The sequence below is a fragment of the Pteropus medius genome, unplaced genomic scaffold (assembly GCF_902729225.1).
Source record: "Pteropus medius unplaced genomic scaffold, Ma_sr-lr_union100, whole genome shotgun sequence".
NCBI classification, from domain to species: domain Eukaryota; kingdom Metazoa; phylum Chordata; class Mammalia; order Chiroptera; family Pteropodidae; genus Pteropus; species Pteropus medius.
This window is the reverse complement of record NW_024340692.1, coordinates 22,894,812-22,917,259: the sequence shown is the minus strand read 5'-3', so window position 1 is coordinate 22,917,259 and position 22,448 is coordinate 22,894,812. Positions and strand designations below refer to the sequence as shown.

Genomic DNA, 22,448 nt, shown 5'->3' with positions numbered 1-22,448 from the left:
GGGTGGTGACAGCCGTGTTTCTCGTCTGCACCATTCCTTCCAGATAAAGACGAGGGATAGGGAAACGTTGTGCTGTGTGGTTGTTGACAGCGACGGGTATCTTTTGTTTAATGAGGCAACCCAGATGTAGGCCTGAATTCACAATAGTTACTATTGAAAACCAGTGTAGCCTCTCAATTACTCTAATGGAAACAAATAGAAACCTTTTGTTTAAAACGGACAGCAATTTTAATATCTTTGGAATCTGGGCTAGAAGGAAAACGGGAAGTGTACAGCAAAAATATTTCCCTTTAATCTTTTAAAAAAACCCCAAAACCCTCAATATTCTTCCTTAACACTAAGTTAGCAAGAGAATGCTCCTTCTCAATTAGAAATTTTTTTGATTTTTATCTCTGAGAGAATGTTCAGAATCAATGAATGATCAGGGTTCCTATACAAGCCAGTGTGACATAACTCTGAGCTATTGTGGTAGGAGAGCAAACAGCTTTGCAGTAACAGGCCTGAAAAATGCCTGCACTTGCGTTTAGGATATTTGCGTGCATAATAAATAAGTTTCTCATACATTTCTGGAAGAAAATGTATTGTCAATCGGGATTGGCGAAATATGCGTTTTCTTTCTTGAGCATTCCATCTCCTGGTTCAAGGAATCAGTTGCCTTTTCGACTGAATTGCTTATGTACACGGTCATTTACAAGAAGGAACAAAATATAATTACACATAGTTACAAATGGTTAATTCACATGCCATGCTTTATGTCTTCATTTTGAAACCAGGTTAGATAGATGTGCACATGTTTATAAAGAACAGAAGGCAAAGTGCTGGATAAAAGAGGTGGGCTTTAGGAAATGAAGGCAGGAGAGGGGAAGCTGCAATGAGAAAATGAAGATCTTTTTATTTTATTTTTATTCTCATTTTGGGTTACTTCTAATGGCTGAAAACATGTAGTCGAACATATTCTGAATTACCAGGATTGAGAAAAAAAAATCAGAGGGCAGGAGAAGTGTATAGAGTGTTTAAGTGCACAGTTAAGGGAAAAGCATGTGTTTTAGAAAGACTTAAAAACAGTTTTTCTTTTTCCCTGTTTACAATCTTGTTTCTCTTTAGCTGTGAATCTGGTGTTTGAGGTCTCTTAAGCCATCCCTATTGCCTGCAGTGTGACAGCTCTGGGTTCCTAGCAGCTGTAAGTTAGAGCCCTGGAGGTTCGGCTAGTTTTCAATGTCTAGGAGAAGGACTTCTACGGAAATACACGTATATGGATGCTTAATTGCATACCGTGCATTTAAATAACATACCGTGCTTTAAAAAATGAAGTTGGAGATAATTTTATGAGGGAAAAATTAAAACAGTTTTACTAGTAAAGTGGTGGTAGTGTGGATATATATATATATATATATATATATATATATATATATATTTTTTTTTTTTTTCTCTCTCATTAGATAGTTGAGTAGGTTTTAATACAGCTCCACCCCAGCCCCCAAATATGGCCTGTTAGGAGTAATAGAAAAGTGTGGCTTTCATTTAGCAGCTACAGTCAGAAGTAACATTTAAAAATTATACAACTTTCTTTTAGAAATATGATGCCTAGATATCATATAAGATCTGCTATAGCTTCATGTTCTAGGTATGTTGCTTTAGTAATAAATTACTATAATACCTATGTATTTATATAGTAAATGCTATATGCAGAATGTAGATCTGTGTGTGTGAATGGACGTGTGATTGATTTCACAGTTTTTCAAGTCTAGGAGAGAATTGGTTGATTTGAACAAGGGAAGGTTAGGGAAGAGTTCCCTTTAAGGAACTCCTGACGTGCTGCTTCCATGAGTCTTCTGGTTCCTTCATTCATTTAAGTGATAGCTGTCCAAAGGAGGTTACAAGATGTATCCTTTCGTGATTCAGTGATTCAGTATTTTTAGTTACTTTATTTAAATTGAAGAATCACTCTTATATTTAAATTATGTTTTGAGTAAATTATTCTCAAAGTAAATTTTAGTTCAAAGCTTGACGTCATTTTAATGGAAATGGATTTATTTGTCAGGGGACCCTTGCATTTGTCCCTGTAATTATTTAATTTTATATATTAATAATATAGAGAAAGGGAAAATAGTGATTACCTGCCTGATCAAAGTATGGCAGTAAAATTTGGGCTATTTTGATTCACATACAACAATTATGCCAATGTGTTTGAAATTCTACAGCAACATATATATTTTGATTTTTATTCTTTTTTAAAAATGAATCCAGAAACCAGTCACCATAAAATATCATATTTAATTTTGAATTATTTTCTTGTTTCCTTTAACTAATTCATTCTCTGAATTCATTTAGTGTTTATTTTCTTTCACACCTCAAGGAAAACTTTATATTCTACATACATATGCAAGAGACTACTTCATTAATAAACTTGGTTGAAATTTTTGTGTACTTTTTAGATGTAAAGAACATTATATTTCCTTTAACTGATGAATATTCATGAATATTAAATAAATGTTTCTTTTGGTGATACATAGGTCACACTATTTAACATCAATGTATTTAAGTCTTTGCTTCCAGTCACAGATAGTCATGCTGAAATGTTTTCAATTCCTTGAAGATACATTTTTTTTCCTTTTCTGATTTTACATGTTTTTGAAATATTTACTCTTCAGATCTGAATCATTACTAGGAAGGTTTACCAAACCATTTTTATTGATTGGATTCCACATTTTGAAAACAGGCATAGTTAAGGCCAGTCTTAATGGAACAATGTATGATCTAGATCTTCTAAATGAATTACATATGTAAGTAGATTTTCTTTCTATTCTAGACTGGAGGTTAGAGGAGTCTGTATTACTATTAAATCCCAGCTTCTAGCGCAATATCTAATTCATAGAATGTTCATAGTAAGTATTTGTTGAATGAGGAAATTTATTTAATGAACTTCCTGATAGAAATTGGGACCATAAAATAATGAATAAATTAGAGTGACATGGTGACATGTAATGTTTTTAACCTGTGACAGATAAAATAATGATATTTTAAAAATTGTATGTAACTCTTCAAGTCAATTGAATACAAATGCATTCTAGGATGGAAAGTGCTAATGTAGACACAATATCACATATTGAGCTAGTGTATCACAATTCTGTGCTGGGTGCATTTTGGAATGATAACAGTTCATGCTTTAAGTATGAAAGTTGAAAGCAAAAAAAAAAAAAGAAAAAGAAACCATTTTATGACTTGATTACTTTTTATCGTGTAGACGCTAATTTAACCCTACTGTCTTTTTGCCATACACTTTTCTTAATTGGAGTGAATTTTTAAATTCTTTAGGGTACAGGTGGTGACTGAACAGATTTTTATGATTTACTTATCCGTGGTAGGAGAACCACAGTGATCGAATACAGAATTTTAGGAATTGCAGGTAGAACATTTTTAATTTGAGAGCTATACATTTGTACTGAAAACTGCACAGTTATATGCAGGAAGATGCATGGAAGGCATGGAATGCTCTGGCAAATTTAGACTGTATGGAGAGTTCATTCTTACAGGCATGGAGAAAAGCACCCATCCCTCTACTGCTGTGTAGAGTTCATTGGAGTAAGAATGGGGGTGTTGATTCCCTGAATTAACCTAGAAGTTAGTAATGTCTAGGATGGCCACCAGAACCACAGGATGAAAGCACCCCTCTAAGCCCTAATAACAGCGTCTCCCTAGAAGTACCAAAATATGGTGTTTATGAGGCTCCTTTAAGGCCAAAACAGCTACTCTCTGAGCTTCCAAGGGTTGAATATATTTCTAAATGTCAGGATTTATTTAGATGCATTTCCTTTTTCTTTTTTCTTTTTAAACAAAATACTTATTCTTTATTACTGAAGATTGAAGTGGGAACATCCTTATTCAAATCAAAACTGTGCCTCTGTGTAACAAAGACTTTCAGGATAGGATTTTTGCATTGAACCATATAAATTCATTGTCTATATCTGCCATATTAACTGTCAGTCCTGTACTTATATGTTATTTCTTCATTTAGGAGCTTTGAAACTAATTAAAACCCTATTGAACAGTGAAATTATCTTGTGTATATTTCTCCAAGTATTTTTTCCCCACATAAGTTTAGAAAGGAGAACCAGAGAATAATTTAGTAGCCATTTTGTATATTACAAATAAATTTGATAGCCTTTTTTTCATTAAAAAACAAACAAACCCAGCTGCACTTTATAAGAGATGGTTATGTTCGATTTTTAGAGATGTTTATTAAATGTAGTTATTATTTTTATTACAGTTGAATTTTTAAGGACCTGAAACAGCTTTTGCAGTTATGAGGCTGCGTGGCTATGCTAAACTTAGCAGAAAAAAGGAACAGATTTTTCTTCATGATCCAAGCAAACTTATACTTGAAAAGAAATGAGCAAGATTTTTCAAGGATGATTTTGTTCTAGCATTTATAGTAATTTTTCTTTGAGGGGAGGTTATTCTGTTGATTTTAATGGAAATGTTGATTGGGTATTAGAGATGTGAAAGTAGGGAGCTCAAAGGCTACATCTTGAAAGAGGGAGAAGCCATTTTAAGAAGGTTAGGATTGCTTTCTCTCTAAGAACAGGGAGGGAATCTGTTTCCTCCAGACTCTCTGTTTTAGGTTGAGGGAAATACAAGTATTTGTAACAACAAATTTAAAGACTAATTTCCTAGTTTAGGGAGAGGGCAGTGACATTTTTCAAAAGGAAACTTTTATAATGGCTTTTAAAGCAATGTTAAGATCTTTGCAGAAATAATTTTAGGGAAGGGTGAAATAGCAATAGAAGGTAAAACGTGTGATTGTTAGTAATTAAAAATCTGTGGCAATAACTGACTACAGTAAACAGTGAATGTTTTGTTCTGCCGAATGGAGTAACATTAAAGAAAGAACTATTATCAGGCTCAAACACTATTTTGTGTGAACAGCTGTTGCTAATTAAATTATAGGAAGTTGTTCGACAGTCACCTTTGAATTTGTTACATTACTGATATGTAGAAATCTGATTTCTCATTTAACATGCAAAAAGAAAAAAAAGACCTAAACATGCTGTTGAAAGTGAGTTCATAAATACTAGGTGGTCATGAATCTGGACTTTACAAAATTGTGATTCTGAGAACGGAAAACTGAATTCGTTAAATAGCTCTGGGATTGACCTTTATACCTAGTCATAATTTCAGAAGTCAGTGCAGAATATTTTATTAAAAGCCTTTATGGTTCAATTTTAAGAACAGTATGAGTATTATTTTAAAATAAAGTTATAAAGAAATTGTAAATTAATTTATTCAACAAACATGTGCTAGTTATTGGAAAATAAACATTTCCTCTACTTTTTTTTTTTTTTCCCTTCACCAGGCATACCATAGGAAAAAACAGCTGCATATAGAATGCTGGTCAAATGAACAAATGTTAAGCACCTATTATGTGCAAGATAATGTGCTACATGAGACACTCCTTATTTCTTTTTTGCCAACAGGAAAGGCTACAAGCACTGTTCACAGTTCTTGTTTCACAGTTGATGCCTTTGGACTGACATGTTCTTCTGAGTGTTATTCTTCCTGGCTTTGGCTTTTCTATTGGCTCTTAATACAAAGAAAAAGACAAAATAATATGAAGGTCATTGTGGAAGCTTTCCGGGTATTACACAACTGGGGAAAGCAGATGATCTTGAGAATTTGAACTCCTGAGTAATATATGTATTACTTCCTTGGAGGTATCATTTCTTTGCTTTTAATTATGAGAAACTAAATGACCACTTGCCCTGGGTTTCTAACTAAATTGGTAGCTCCATGAGGGCAAAGATAGTTACTCCTGTTTCTTTGTATCTCAGTGTAGCACAATGCCTTGCTCTATTTATAATGATGATTCTGTTGTCAGTAACAGGGAGGGGGTGGGTGGCTGGGAGGGGGCTGCAGAGTGGGCAGCCCGGTTCCCAGAAGAAAGCAGAGGAGTTGGAAGACGTGAATTTAAACTTCTCGCTTTCTTCTAATGATATCATACATATGTTCACCATTTGCCACTCCTATTTGCTGTTTCGTGGGCCACCTGGGGCACAGTAAAGGGAATTCTGTTTTAAAGACAAAATCAGAGTTGTCTTTGTTTCCATGCCTGCTTCTCTTCCATTCTCTAGTGAGAATGATTCAGTCGAACAGTCTCGTATTTTTTTCAGGTTGAAAAGTCAATAGCGCCTATCAAGCAGTTTGAATGGAAAACTGTTACACACAAGTCCTTTGAAATTTGAAAATTCCACGTACCTTTATTACAAAATTAATCTTGCGTTGTGAGCCATTTGATGTTTCAAGGAAGTGTTTAATGGATTGTGGTGCGGTTAGGAACAGGAATGGTATTAATGCCATTATATTCCTGACACCTCACAGAAAGGAATAATAATTGATCCACAAATTCAAGAAAAAGAGCTAGAGTGAGACTTCTTGGCTCTGTTGCAAGAAGTGGATACTGATGTTTAGAAACATACTCATGTCTATTTCTAAAAGATAGCCTCTCTTTTTCCCTTTGGAGAACAGAAATTATGAATTAATTGCATCTTCCCAGAATTTGACTTTTTCTTTTTGTGATCACTATCACTTGTGAAAAAGAACGAAATAGCATTTTTTCTTTGTGTTTTTTTTTTTTAATATTTTAAATAGTCTTTTCATGTTTTTAATTTTTTCTTTTTTATGTTTCCTTTTGCTGAAGAGGCAGGCAGCAGGGTGATCGGTGGTGTCTTCCATGTATTTCCTGGTGACTGCGGCATACTGGTTGTTTCTAGATAGAAATGCTTCAATGTCTTATCCATTCATTATTCAGTCTTCCACTATTTGCTGTAGTTCCCCCCACCCCTTCCCGAAGAAAAACCTTCAGTGTGAATACTACTCACCTCCACTGGCTCTTTCATCACAGCTTCTTTAAACAAATTCTAGGAGAGGTTCCTTAGACTCTCTAGTATGTGCCTCTCTTTACAATTTAGGGAACTTCTAAGTTGATACTTTCAAATATCATGTGGCTGTGAGCTGTGAGGGGAAGTTGGGTGCTTTACTACATTAAAAGAAAGACACTTGTGAATGTGCCTTTGGGAGATGATTAACTTTCTTCATGCAACACTTAGGTCCACAAAACCAAGTACCTTGTCATTGAACGAAATGTAAAATTCTCCTTCATTTTCCAGAGGGTGGGGATCATGATTACCAGCAGAGAGTTAGTGAGCCAGTGCTAGATAATCTATCATGGGCCACTGGGTTTCAAAATAGGATGCAGTGCATTTGCTAGAAGGGGAGAAGGTGCTGTAGGCCTGTATTGAGTAATAGCGTGTGTTCCTCATTTAACGATTTGAACATCCTCATCTTAGTTACTTGAGAGTCTTAAAAAACATCTAATTGTATTTCCATACAGATAGGGAGAAAGGCATCAGCAGGGCCTTTGCTTTTGTTACAGTCTGAGTAGGGGTTTGTTTTTTGTTTTTTTTTTTTAAGGTAAAGATACAATGATATTTTCTTGCCATGTAAATTGATATTTTAGGACCTACGCTTTTCAGAGCTCCTTCATTATATCATACTTTTTTTTTTCTGCAGATGGCAAATGCAGTTTTCCTTTTGTCCTAAAGAGCTGACCCATTTCCTGTGACTTGTTCTAATAATACAGGATGACTTTAATTCTTGTTCCTAGTTTGCCCTTAAAAGAATGTCAGAGTACTTGTTAGAACTCTCTTGTCGTTCTAACACTTGTGATATAGTATTTTTGAAAATTGGTAAATCATGCAAAAACAGTGGCAGAGTGGTTTTGTGAAGGTTTATTCAGCTAAAGAATTAAATACTCTGAATGAGTCTGCATAGCGGTTTAGATATGTGTATTTTTTCTAAAACCTGAAAGGCGGTCAAATTCTCCTTCCCTGTCTTTCTAAACTAACATGAGGGTGTTTGGTTTGTTTGTTCCTTTACTGTTTCTATAGAAACCTGTAAAATGGAGAGATTGGACTAAATCTAAGGGCAGTCTGAACTTTGGAACTTTCTCTGCTTCCCCTCTGCAGCTTTGGTATCTCAGCCCATTTCTCCCCAAACTCATCCCTGGACAGGGGGCCTGAGCGCCAGCCCTCTCCAAGAGTGATGGGCTGTCCCAGGAGGCATTGCCAGGGCTGGTGGGCTCTCCTAGCCACCCTCACTCCCCTCTCTTTCTCCTTAGTAGTAACTCCAAGCGCCCTGGGGAAGAGCTGTGAAAAGAGGGCTGAGTGAGGGGGAGGCATTAGCCCGTCTGTCCAGAGCTGCCCCTCCTGCTGCCTGGCATGCTGCTGATAGTTTCACCGCCTTCACAGGGAATGGTATCAAAAGCCTCCTGTCATATCAGCATGGGTCTCTTGCTTCCTGCAGGAAGAGCAACATCCTGGGAGGCACAGAGGTGGAGCTTGAGAGGATCAGTGTTGCAGCACTGCCCTGCTCAGGCCTTGGTGTTTTCTTGGAGACTCTTAGGCAGCTACCTGTGACTTACTACTACTATTTATTTTTTATTTGTTTATTGTTTCATTGGATGTTAAGCAATGCTTTTCATTTGCTTACAAAGAATCTCTGCTGCCCAAGCTATTTCTGCCAGTTTCAGCGAGAGCAGGTAGGCCATTTGGGCCTGGGCATTTGGAGTGTCTCATACACCTTATTGGAGCACATTTGGCAAACTGCTTTGTATTTGGATCCAGTAGGTCCCTTTTCCAGGGACTTCCAGGAAAGATTTAAAAGTAACCCTAGGATAGACCATTTGTGTCCCTTCTTCCATTACTGTGTGCTTTATTGTACACATTTTTTTTTCCCTTGGAGGCTTTCATTGAAGTCAGAAAAACATAATGATGGACATATCCGTAACATGAAGTAAGGAATTTTCATACATTTTTATTTTTAAAAGTTACATATATATATATGTGTGTGTATATATATATGTGTGTGTGTATATATATGTGTGTGTGTGTATATATATATATATATATACACATATATATATATGTATGTATATTTACTTTTTGCTGTGGCTTCTGAACTGTCATAGACATGGTCTGAGAAACTTTTTTTTTTTTAGACGAGGCATCCCTTGGTTGACCTCACAGATTGCAAGGACCTTGTCAGCTTCCAATCCCTTATTTTTTATTTTTTACACCTACAAGCACCTGGTCTTCCTAGGTGGTCTCCCATCCAAGTACCAACCAGGCCCGACCCTGCTTAGCTTCCAAGATCAGACGGGATCGGGCTTGGTCAGGGTGGCATGGCCGTAGACTCTGAGAAACTTTAAGAAGCAACTTCCTATGTCTCTTGACTGCTTTCTGGAGAAGGGGGTCTATGATGGAGAAAGAAACAGCTAGACTCTCACTCTTGTTCTTCCTGATCAAAGAGCTATGTTATTACAAGAGCCAGTTCCACTGGAGGTGCCAGGCAGGTGTTTGACATTCTTCAACCTCTACTTTGCTCCTGGCCCATGGCCTTCTCATTATCTTATCAGCTTCAGGCTCACTTACATCGATTTCAGATTTGGAGTTGGACAGGTACAGGGGAAAAGGAAAACAGTCACAGCGAAGGAGAGTAATGGGGGATCCAAAGAGGGGCTTGGCAGTACAGAGGGAGTCATTGCTAATAGGAGTGATGGTAGCCATTTACCCTCTAGGCTCTGGAAGGAAGCAAAGGAGAGTAAAGAAGAGATGCCCTGTGTGTTGGCTTGGTGTCTTTGATCAGGAAGAGCCAAGCCAATGCAGTTTCCTCTTGTCAGCTCCACTGTCCTGCTGCATTTCTTTAACATTATCACATCTACCTTGCCCTTCCTCTCCCACATTGTGGGCTGGGAGATGAGCAAGTGTAGAAATCTGGGTTGTATGGGAGGAATTTTTGTTGTATGCACTCTCTTCTGTCCTTTTGCTCCCAGAGGTGGTTAGATAGACTAAGCCCAGATCTCATATCAAGCAGTATCCTGAGAAAACTCATTCACATATTAAAAAAAAAAATTTACAACATGGCTCCTCCATGTTTTTTTTTTTTTTTCTGTCAGCCGTTTAAGGTGATAGAAATGCGTCTATTACTATATTGAGAACTCTGCTAATTTGGTGATAGGTTATTAGAATGCCTCTTAAGAGATGCTTGTCTAGGAAGTCTGCTTTCACCTAGCTGGCTTCTGCCTTCGATAGGGCAGCTTTCAGTTGCCTAAGGCAATAAGTAGATGAGTAGTATGAGATATTCTTGCCAAGTGGAGTTATTCTCAGGTATGGGCATGTAATACAGGCATACTTTGGAGACATTACGGGTTTGGTTCCCGATCATCGTAATAAAGCTAGTATTGCAATAAAATAAAGCAAGACGTAATCTTTCTGGGAGGATCTTGCCTTCAATTTGTAAAAAAACACATCTGCGAAGCACAATAAAACAACGTACAATAAAATGAGATATGCCTGTTTAGAAATAGTTTGCAAATTTTATCTGAGAAAGACTCTTGTCTGTTGGCTGTGTTCTCTTACGAGCTGTTCACTTTCTGGGTTATCACATCCAAGCCCCAGAAGTAGACTTTTTTCTCAGATTATTCAAGGTCCCCAAAGCCTACTTCCAGTTATGAACCAACGTTCAAAATATGCTACATTTGTTCATGATAGATTTAACTTAGGATTTCTTGACTCATATATAGGCTGAATGAGAAGGTACTTGAAATCAATCTCTGTTTTTGTTCCCAATGACTTCCTAATGGGTCATGAGCTAATGAATTATGATTATACTGATTCCTCTTGCAGCTGGGCTTGGATTGGACATAGATTCTGGAGATGGAAAAGTGTTGATGTATTCATTGGATGTCCTCTGTGAACATTCTGGTTTCTCCTCTTATGCATTCATTGAGTCGCCAGCTAAGATGTTATCCAAAGCACATTAGAAATAACCGAACATTTTGGGGTACATAGTATCGTAATAATGAATTCCATAAGTTTCCCATCTTCTGTGAGAGAGGATACCTAACCTGTATATTGCTTGATCATTTTCAACTAAATAATTTGTATTTCTCTATCCATATAATTCTTGGCAAAGGGGTTACATTTTAATGGAGGAAATCATAGGACTTCATTAACATTTCTTTAGGGAAATTTTGACTCCAAATATATTTTCATGAAAATCATCAGCTTTGTCTTTTGAGAAACAAATTTTCTATAGGACTTTCCACTCCAAGCCATGCTTACTATGGGAACAGAGATTCTCGTTTAGGGTTTTTCCTTCACAAAGTCTATCTGTGAATTGCCACTCGAATTACAATGTATCTTTCCCAGAATTAATTAATACATTGTGCATCCCTAGTACTGAATCGCAGGGTCACACAGTGATTTATTTTTTCTATTAAAAATATTCTTTTATACATCATGTATCTTCAAACAATATGCTACTGCTTGAGTTTACATTGTATTGTATTCTCTTTTGGTGATGAAATAAGGGAGAGCATTTGAGATATATATCCTCTGGTGGTTTGGTTGCTTTCTAAAATAGTAAAAACATTTAATAATGAGAAAAACTATTGTATTTAATAGATAAAGTTCGAGTCAAGAAGTGTTTATTTTCTTCTACTTAAGAATTTTCTTACATTCTCAAGAAATATATTGTTTTCATGTTGACTTTTGAAAGAACAACAGCCCATTCTATGTTAATAACATTTTTTTCTGTTTTGTTTTCAGTGATTTTGACATTTTAGAAATAATATAATAATTTTTTATAGTTTGAAAAAAAGGTTTAAAACATTCATAAATTTATCCGAAATGTATCAATCTAACATAAACATGATTTTTTGATATGTTCTATTCTAGTCTTTTATTTTTACATGTTTCTTCCATAGATTTAATTATACTATCCAATTTAACAAGTCGTACATATTTTCTTTGTGATTATATAGACTTCATGTTAATATTTAGAATTGCTATGTAATATTCTATTAGAGCATATATATTGATTTGCTTTCTCTTTCTCTTTCGGACATTCAGATTTATCCCAGTGTTTCCATTTTCAAAAGAATGCTATGATGAAGTTCTTGGTGGAGATAGCATTTTTTAAACACACACACACACATACACTTTTGTTAGAATAGATTAATAGACATGTTATTGCCAAGTCAGAGGATATGAAAAATTTCATGGCTCTTGATTAGACATACCTAAAACATTTTCTGAAATGATTGTATACAATTTGCAACATCATGAGCAATGTTGAGAGTTATCAATAAGTAGACAAAATGGTAATTTTATAATTATAAATTTGCATTTATTTGATCACTAATGAGAATGATCATTTTCTCATGTTCATTTCTAGTTGAATTTCTTATTTTGTAAGTTGTCTGTTCATTTCCTTTGCCTGTTTATGAGTTTGGAACATACAAATGAAACAAGCCTTTATCATATTTACTGCAAATAGCTCCAGTCGCTGTTTTTCTTTTTCTTTGTTTTGTATCTTTAATATAGAATTTTTTAATTACTTCGATTCCAAATCATTTTTTGATTTTTTGCTATTTTGTTTTAAAATAAAAATCTTAACCTGTTTTAGAAACTCCATGAAAGCCAGATTTACTGCTATGGTAATGGGTGAAACTAGATTGAATGTAGTGTTTACATATCACTTTAGTATTCTTTTTCTTTCAAAATGAAAATGAAATACCCATATAAATTCACACTATCACAGATCACAGATTACACAACATATGCTGTCTTGTATGTAATTGACTTTTTGGGTTTTTTTTTTGGTTCAGTAATATGTAATGGATATCTTGCCATGTTAATATAAATCTTTTGTATCATATTTTTGGCTTTTTAGTGTCCAATGTATTTTTTTCATTGAATTTAGTTTAGTTAGGCTTTTTTTAAAATCACTTTTAGCTTCAACTTTATTAACTTAAGATATTTCTGGAAAATTGATCATTTTATCTACAGAAGGATGGTGTGCCCTACGATGAATGTCTCAAGAGGAAAAAGAAAATGGAACTGATAAGATTATATGACAGGTTTGGCTATGTTCAAAATGGTACCAAAACACAAAAATTTTAATTGTGATGAAGTTTAGTTTATCAGTTTTTTTCTTATGTTGTTTGTGCTTTTGGTGCCATGTAAAAAAAACATTGCTAAATTTAAGGTCTCAAAGATTTATGTACCTGTTTTTTTCTAAGAGTTGTAGTTTTAGGTCGTAGATTCAGTTTGAGTTGATATTTGTATATGGTGTGAGGTAGGACTCCAACTTCATTCTTTTAGAAGTGGGTATCTAGTTGTCCCAGTACCATTTGTTGAAAAGACATATTCTTTACCATTGGCACCCTTGTTATTAATGTCTTTGCCTTATTTTTATTACTTTCTTTCTTGCAATTTTTCTAGGTTTATTGGGTTGTACTTTTTCTCTTTTCTTGAATTAAAATTCTTAGATTATGTATTTTAATATTTTTTTGATTTGAATTAAGTGTTTAAAGCTTTGAATTTTTCTACTTGTGGCTGGGTAGTGCTCATATTTTTTTGCAGACATTCTAAAGTTATTTTGATTTTTATCTCTGAACCAGGGTTGTTTAAGGTAGTTTAAAATTTTCCAAATATAAATTTTTTCAACCTTTTTTGTTTATTCTTAGTCTTATATTGCTTTGATGGGAGAATATGTTCTGAAATCTTTTTACTTTTTGGAATTTATTGTAGCCTGATATATAGTCAAAACAAATATATGTGTATTATTTAATTTTATTGCTTATATTGTGGTCACTCTTATTGATATATTGTGATTCTGCTGAGCACTGAGAATTGAACTGAATTCTCATAACTCTAGTGTTTATGGCAATTTTTCCTATTTCCAGAAATTTTTGCTTTATATATGTAAGTACTCTTTTTTGAAGTACCTAAAAAATGTCCACAAGAATGAAATTTTCATCATTACAACATTAACTTTTTATGTGAGTTAATGCTATTATATCTTGAATTCAGTGTTGTTGGGTATTAAAGTGATCCTTTTGTTTCCATTTGCTTCTCTATTTATTTTCAGTTATTCTTAAACTTTGTTGTTGCTCCTCTCAGGGATTGTTTTTTTTTAACCTCGGCTTGAGAGTCTTTTTCCTTAAATAGGTATAGTTGTCGATATAATAATTTTTTTCTTGTCATTGCTATCTTGTGATTCTTTTGTTGATTCCTGACAACAACTCTCAACTCTCTTAAAATTGGAATGGTTTGCTCCCCCTCACCATTTCTTCTTCCTCCTCTCTCTCCTTTGGTTTTTGGTTCGTATTGGATTTTTTGTTGTGTTTTCCACCTCTGATAATTTGAAAGATATGTAATCTGCTTTTAATTTTACTATTGGTAGTCTGTATAACTTTTAGTAGTATTCTCCAAGTTATGTTTCTCAGTTTATCAGCTTCAGAGATGAAATAGCATTTGTTGTGTCCCTCCAATGCACAGTGGAGAAATTTGTTCACCTATTACCAGGAGTTGGGATATTTTTTATGTAAAGGATCCAATAGTAAAAAATTTTGGCTTTTGAGACCATATAGTCTATGTTGTAACTACTCAACTCTGCCATAAACAGTAGGTTAATGAATGGCGTGGCTATTTTCAACTAAAATTTTATTTGCGAAAATGGGCAACAGGCTGGATTTGGCACTCTGGGTGTAATTTACCAACCCCTAATTTGCATTGCTTCCATGCTCTGCTTTCCTTGGTATTGATTTGAAAAGTTCTGAACTTTTTTTACTCCTGTCTGCGTAGTCAAGTTAGCAAAACCAGACTTCAACTTGTATTCTAAGTTATAATCGTTAGTAGTAATATTACCACATTTTATTTTATATCTATATTTTATTTTCTTTAACAGTCTTCTCCGAGACAACATCGAATGTATCAAATGATAAAACTTTTATAAAGACAACATAAACTTGTCCATGGCTAAAGATGTCTTTCTGAAGGTTCAAGTCTATCCTTGTAACTTATTGATGGTCGTTGAAAGACTAACCATTTAGGAAACTGAAATTATCTTACTGTGAATATGAAAAGGATATTATGTCAGATGGAATGAGAGATATACATGATACTCAGGATAGTTTTAATCCACATTTTGTCTCTTCTCCTCTCCTTGATGACAGCTTCCTGACTGTTCAAACTGAGTATATCGACTCTCTTACAATTGGAATGATTTGCTATCCCTTCCACATGTGTTCCCCTTCCTCAGTGTTTTCTGCTCATCTTTGTTGGCATAAAGTTAGTGTTTGATCTTACAGCCCGTGTGAATTTATTTTCACACTTTTAAAAACCCTTAATCCTTGGATTTCATATTCAGTACCTGGGATAATCATAAGGAATCATTTCTAGTTAAGCCTAGGGAAAGAAATTTAAGTATTTTTGTTTCGTATCACTTATTTAGTTTTCTTTCAGAAATTTTAATATTTATATATATTTGTATGTGCAATTAAAACTACATATTTAGTATTCTGTATTTAAGTAAATGCCTGTAACCAAATATTTCTTTTCTCAGTTTCTTTAATTGTGTACTTTGATTTATTTTTCATTTACCTATGAGTTGATTAGATTATACCTTCAGATAGATTTCCCACAAAGGATCCATGGATGACATATTTTCTGAGTTCTTGTGTATCTGAGAATGCCTTCCTATGGCATTCACATATTAACAATGGCTTGCATGGGTGTAGAATTCTTGGGTGACACCTGTTTTCCATCCATGTTGCTTGCTCCATGGTGGATGTTGCTCCATTGTTTCCTGACATCTGAATTTGTTGAGAAGAAGTCTGTAGTCAGCCTGAATATTTTTTCTTCATGATTTGCTTTTTATATTTGATTGTTTCTTTCTTTCTTTAATATGGAAGTTTAATCATTTTACCAGGTTATGCTTCAGTATTTCCCCTTTATTATTTATCTTGAAACACTCTTGAACCCATTCCATCTGTATAATTATTTTTTTATTTTAAGGATTTCCCCCAACTCATTACTGAATATTTTCTTGTTCCACAAGAATTTTTTTTTCTTTAGGCACACCAATTATTTATATATCGGATTTCTGTTGTTTCTCTAACAAAGCTGTCAACTTTCCTCTAATCGCTTCATTTCTCCATTCTTTTCCTCGTGTGATTTGCTCCAATTTCTCATCCGCAACACTGATTTGGCAATGTTGGCATATAAATGTCAAACACTAATAAATAGGTTTTGAATGACTGAAGTGCCTGTTATATGTTTTTGATTATTCAAATTCATTTTTAGGTTCTGCAGTATCCTTTTTCCTTCTTATGTACTTTCCTAGTGCTGACAGTTTCTTTCTACCTTACCCTATTTTTAAATATCTCATTTTAAAGTCCACATTTTCTTAAATTTTCTTGATAGTACAAAGCAATTATACTTTCGTTCTTTTCTTCTGTTTCCTAGAGTAAATCTTCCAAAGTATCCTCTTCATTTTCTTTTTTGCATGTTCTGTGCTTTGTCTTCATTTTTTCTTAGGAATGTTCCAAATTTTGTCTGGCCCTACTGTTTGTCCAAAAATAGTGTGAGTGAAATCTCATTGACTTCCTTCCCTTTTTGTCTTGAGACTATTTGTGTTTTTCCCTTAGCACTTGAGCTTGGGGAGCTGGAGATGATGGTATATATTCTATTTTTAGCTGTTTAGTTGTCTGGGGTGGTAGGGAGGGCTCTGACGGTGGGCAGCTTCAGTCTGTGAGCTTTGCTGCTTCTTAATTTTGTTGTATTTTATAACCATTTCCATTTGTTTCCTCCTCATTTGGGTGAGCCAGCCACTTTGGTGAGAAATCGTTCAGAATGATGCTTTGCTGTTTGTGGGATTTTTGTTCTGTGCATCAGTTGGGTATATTTCTCTGCATTTTTAGACCATTTTGCAAAGTTGGCATGCTTTCAGCCCTCCACCCTGCCAGGTCAGAGAAAAAGTCAGGATCAGTTGGCTATCTATTTTTTTTTAGTTCCTCCACTGCCGGTATAGGTAGGAATGTGAGATCTAATACCATGTAACTTATTCTTCAAAGTTGGCAGGTGCTGGACCTTTGGCACTTGCTTCCCTTGACACTGCACTGTTTTACAACCAAAAGTGCTGTGTACTATAGACCTCTCCAATAGGTTCTCCCCGTTTGGTACATTTGTGTTGCTTCTGATCTATCAGTTCTTTGCTATTATTAATATAGATGAGGTTTTTCTCTCTATTTTTTTCCATTTTTGTGCATTCTGAGAGATAGAAAAAGAAAGTTATTGTTTTTTTAGAGCATTTTGCCATCTTTCCAGGAAGTCTGCTTTATGAGTCTTGATGACTATAATTAACACATGTGAAGTCTTTCATAGTTATAATTATAGAATCTCAGTTAACAATGTGCTTTAGAGTCCAAGCTTGCACCCCATACTTGAGCCACCTCTGTAATATCCCCTAATTTATTGTTAGTTTTTCTCCTTTACTTTCAGTGACTCTCTTTGGTCATCTATATTTGTTAGAAATTTTTCATATATTGAGCTGAAATCTGTCCTGAAACTAGTTTCAGGTTCCATCCCTTAGAGACACTGGGATTCTGGAACCCACCGGAACACACATCTACTTTTATGAATAATTGAAGTTGGCCGCATGACATGCCCGGGACTAGCTTTCTTCTTCATGTGAAACATTATGAGTTCTGTCCATCATTTCTCGTAAGGCAGGAATAAAATCTTGTCCTTATCGTCCTAGTTGTTTTCTTCTTAAAAAAAAAAAAAAAAAATACCCATAATGGAACCTAACACTTGAGGTATGGTTTTTTGAAGTCAGAGTAGATAATATTTCTGCATCTTCTCCTCAACTGAGATACATGTGACTTTAGAAATCTTTATCTTAATAAATCGTCCCAAGAAATATAGCAATTCTGAGTGAAGAGGGCTTTCTCTACCAGTACCTTGATTGTTCTTACTTATTTTTTTCAATACAGTACTACATTTCTAGCCTTGCTTTTGACCTGTGATCATCTATGATCTGCATACAATCCTCTGCATTTTTGCATATCCTTTTATCATGTATTTGCATGGATTTTTTTTTTTTCAATTGTTGAGTGTTCTTATTCCTGTTGAATTTCATCCCATTTTGTGGGAACATCCTTCTAAGGTCAGGATCATTTTAAACTTTTTTTTTTTCCCAACTTTTACCATTTGTAATCCTACCCCATTCGTTCTCAGAGGAAAATTAGAGGAACCTATTTCAATTAGATTTCACAGTCCATCATTAATATGAATCTCTTGTTGATTCCAGGTCTTCAGTTGTTACTTCGTTGTTTACTTACCTAAAAGATATAAAGACAAAAATATACTACCTGACTTTGACCTCAATTTTTAATTTGTGTTGGTATAAAAGGGTATAGAGTAATCAAGAGAAAGTACACAGGCTCTTCCTTCCTTGACTGTGGCCTGCGTGCGCCTACCTACTGTAGGAGGAAATCGGGTTGCCCTGTGGGTGGTCTATTTTCATCTCTCCTCAATCTCTGATGTTTAAGTGCCACCAGTTAATAATGGCCATGATCATTAAGGAGGGAAGGGATATTTTCTTATTCCTTGTCCTCTGTGAGTTCTAATTTCTATGTAGAAGAAAAGGGATATTTTTGGAGAAGCACATTTCACTTAGTACCTGTTTGCTTTACAGCCAAATTGGTTTAATCTCTTTTTCTCGCCATAAGGCACCTGGCTCTTAAAGAGAGAAAGCTACCTTACAATTCTATATACAGGTATACTCTGCTACTTCGCTTTTACGAAAAACTTAGTTAGTACCTGTTGTTGCTAAACAAAAGAAATCCAAAAGAGGCTTTTTGCTTTTATGAAAAAAAAAAAAAAGTGAAAAGTCAAAACAGTGTTCAGTATTTGTTTGGCAGCAAGTTGAGCTGTTACAGAGGCAATGCGCACCGGAATAGCCAGAGTGGCCCCGCCAAGCTCCTTCCTGGAACCACACTCAGCATCTCAGCATCAAGCCGCATAGCTTCGGACTGTGTGAGCATCTGTACTTCAACTCTGTGTATTTTGTGAATTAATTAGCAAGACGTGTCCTAAGGTATCAGAAGAGCCTGAGAGAACTTGTAAGGGTGTTAATGCTTAATATAAAACTGGACATAATTGTTTCGATCCTGGTGAACGAAATAAAAACATTGAGTGTGTATTGAATTCGGGGTCTAGGAACACTCAAATTTTATTCCATATAAATTAATGGTAATTCTGTCTTTGTTTTATGCCATTTCAAAAGCTTACGAAAGGTTTTATAGGAACGCTTTACTTTTGGATAATGGGGGAAACCTGTACTTTATTTTACAGAATTTAACATCATGCTCACATAATTAGTAATTACATTTTTCATTTAGGAAATTCGATAGTTGAGTGGAATTTGTTTTATTTAAACAAGATATACATATCTAATGTGAAATAAACTCAGTTTTTCCAGCTGGATGGTGGAAGAGGGGTTGGTAGTAAATAATTCTGTTTCTTATGCAGACCATTGTCCACTGTCTCTATTGAGTCGCCTGTGCCCATGTAGCTGTTACCCATGGGTAGAAGGCCCTTCTTCACAGTGGGTAGATATTGATTTCTGAACAGTGATCAGCCCAGGATATTGATTGCCTCATACTAGAACTTTTAACAAAAAAGGTGACTGTGTAAAGATTGGAACGTGTCACCTTGAGAGGGGCAGTCTTTTTCCCTGCTCATGTGTATGTGCTGTAGGTATCCAGGCTGCTCAAACATGGTTTAATATCATTGTTTTAAGTCTCGCCTCATTGGAAAAACAGACTCATTGCTTGTAAGCAGTGCTGTGAGGAATAAGTTTATTTCTTCATTAATTTGGTAATTTACCAGAATGTGTTCTATTCTAGCCTCGATTGTTATATCCTGCTGAAATGCCTGAAGTCATTTTTGTTTCCTTCTATCTTACTCATGAGAATTACTCTAAACAAATTTTGGCTTTTATAGCAATGTTGTAAAATTGTTTTATACTTGGATTTACAATAGGGCACACTATGCTAAATCCAGTTATGGTTAACAAGATATTATATACCTTTCTGGAGATTTCAGCCCTGGAAGCCAAACCTGAGTTTTTAAAAATGTGCCGACTGCATATGTATAAGTTATAGCTGTGTTCCAAGATGTGCGGACTCACAAGATAAGGACTGCATGTAGAAGCATCCCAGATTTGTCAAAGTGCTGCTCTGGGAGCTGCCCTCATTGTAAGTATGCTTCCTGTGTAATTTCAGTGGTCAGGATTTCTTTTTAAAAATATGGTTGTGCTGACATTTACTCTGAGCAAATGAAGCATAGTTCATATCTGTTAAAATTGAAATTATAATACATGGCTACATGAGTGCTTTTTCCAATCTTTGTATGTTCTTGCATATAAATTTATAGAACTCATTATAAATCAGATGGTGCAGAGGCAGTTTGATTTTTTTCCCCCCTGTCTTCTCTGTTTTCCAGTGGGTGGCTTGCTCAATAAGAGAGTACAGTGAATAAATGTATCAGCATCAGAATCTGTATTTATACAATTATATTATTTCTTTTATTTAAAATTAAATATTTTAGTCTAAAGATTTTCATTTTCATAAGTGTCCTTGGCAAAAAAAAAAATCATCTTTCGTATTGCTCTTTACTGTGCTTTCAAGTGTTCTTTTCCAGCTGAAAATGAAAGATAAGGGACAGATATTAGCAATCATTCTTTTAGTGGAATGTTTTTTTCTCCCTATGATTGTTTCTTTCCTCTTAGTCCCGGGGTGATGAATAAGTTATAGGCAAACTTCACTTACCTTAAAACCATAGTTTCTGCACCAGGGCTTTTTAGGTACAAATGCAGTCTGGCTTCTGAATGTAAACTCAATCCTGACTGCCTAGCGGGGAGATCTGTTTGGCTAAGTACTCTGGCAAAGCTGAATAGTGCAGGTTGCAAAGAATGCTTGGTTCCTCTGTCATTTTCAAGAGGAATAACATCACACACAATGCTAAACCTCACTAGCAAAGAACTGAAATTTGCTCCTGGCAGGTCAAGAAGTGCATCCATTTACCTCATGTGATCTCTTGCCCCATCCAGCCAAGGCCATATCTCTGAGGTTAAGAAAATTGTGCATTACATTGCAAATCATCTTCTTGTGAGTTAGAAGGGGAGTCTCAAACCTGACTTTGTTACTTTAGATAATTTTAAATTAGCACACATATGTAAACAGCTCAGCTTCCATCATAACTTTGCAGTAAATTTGCAAAAATTGGATTTCGGGAGACCTTCAGTTAAGTGTTGTTTCTGAAAGCATGATAAAATGAAAAGAAAAAAAAGCACTATTTCAGTTTAAATGATACTTAGGAATATTTTAGTCCTGGGATTTTAGGTGATTTATTATTTTGGCGGTACCAATCAGACATGCGCTGAGAATGGGGACAGAGGGCAATGGTAGGCTTATTCCTTATTGTCTGGTAGTTTTTTCCTCTAAGGTTTTTTGTATTTAAAAGCAACATTTATTTTTTTTGGTTGGTTCCAGATTTCAGTGGAAGAAGACAATCTTAATGAATTGGGATCTTTTGGGACAGGAGCTATATACAGTATTTTTTTTTTATTGACATAATTGTAGCCAATTAGAAATGTGTAATTACATTTCTTCTTATACACACATAGTGGATTGGTTTTATATCCTACTACTTGCTGAATTAGCTGATAGGTAAGAACAATTCTTTCCAAGAACTGGCATATGCACTTATATCCTTATATTTAACATACCCGACTTCTCAAAATTCCTCCAAACACTATTTATGACAGTTAGCCTCAGGTGAGTAGCCAGAGCTTTAAATCAATAGCATGATTAGAACTCGAGCTCCAAGAATGTAGTTGCGACTCTGTGCAGGAAAGAGTTAACCTAGCAGGCCTGACTGCTATCCTTTTGAAGTCCCACTTGCAGGATGGGCCCTTGGATGGCATCTGGGACCTTGGATTTCAAGAAAGTTCTCATTACTCTCAGAACTAATTAGAGTGGCTCACAGTACCTGAATTGTTTGTACAAATAGCGTGGTTTATGTTGAATACTTGCTTTCCCTTTGGGAGTCTGGAATCTTGGCAGGTGCTAGGCAGATGGTGACTGACCCCTGATAAAAACTAGATTTCTAGGCTCAGGGGAATTTCACACGTGTTGTCACAACTCACAACTCATTGCTGAGGGAATTAAGTGCATCCTATGAGACCACTGGGATGGGCCCCCTGGAAGCCTGTGCCTCATTTCTTCCAGACTTCACTCCTGCACCTTTTCTCTTGGCTGAATTTGCTTTGTGGTAATTAATAACAGCGATGAGTACTGTGTGCTGAGTCCTTTGAGTCCACCAAATGAATCATTGAACCTAATGGTAGGCTGGGGGACCCCTGACACAGACTCCAGCATCAACTCCTGAAGGTCTCAACCCAGTTAACATGGAGTGCTCTGGGTCAGGGTGTTCACACTGCAGCCTGGCAGTGCGCCAGGGCTTCCCGGGGGTATTGGG

At 35.4% G+C, this 22,448-nt stretch overlaps 1 protein-coding gene and 1 pseudogene across 1 annotated transcript in view; one reads left to right on the top strand and one right to left on the bottom strand.

Annotated features, from left to right (window-relative positions):
* The window catches only part of LOC120588271 (guanine nucleotide-binding protein G(q) subunit alpha), a 270,517-nt gene that overhangs the window by 1,407 nt on the left and 246,662 nt on the right, over positions 1-22,448 (top strand). The window lies entirely within an intron of this gene.
* LOC120591110 (uncharacterized) lies at positions 9,128-9,247 on the bottom strand (annotated as a pseudogene).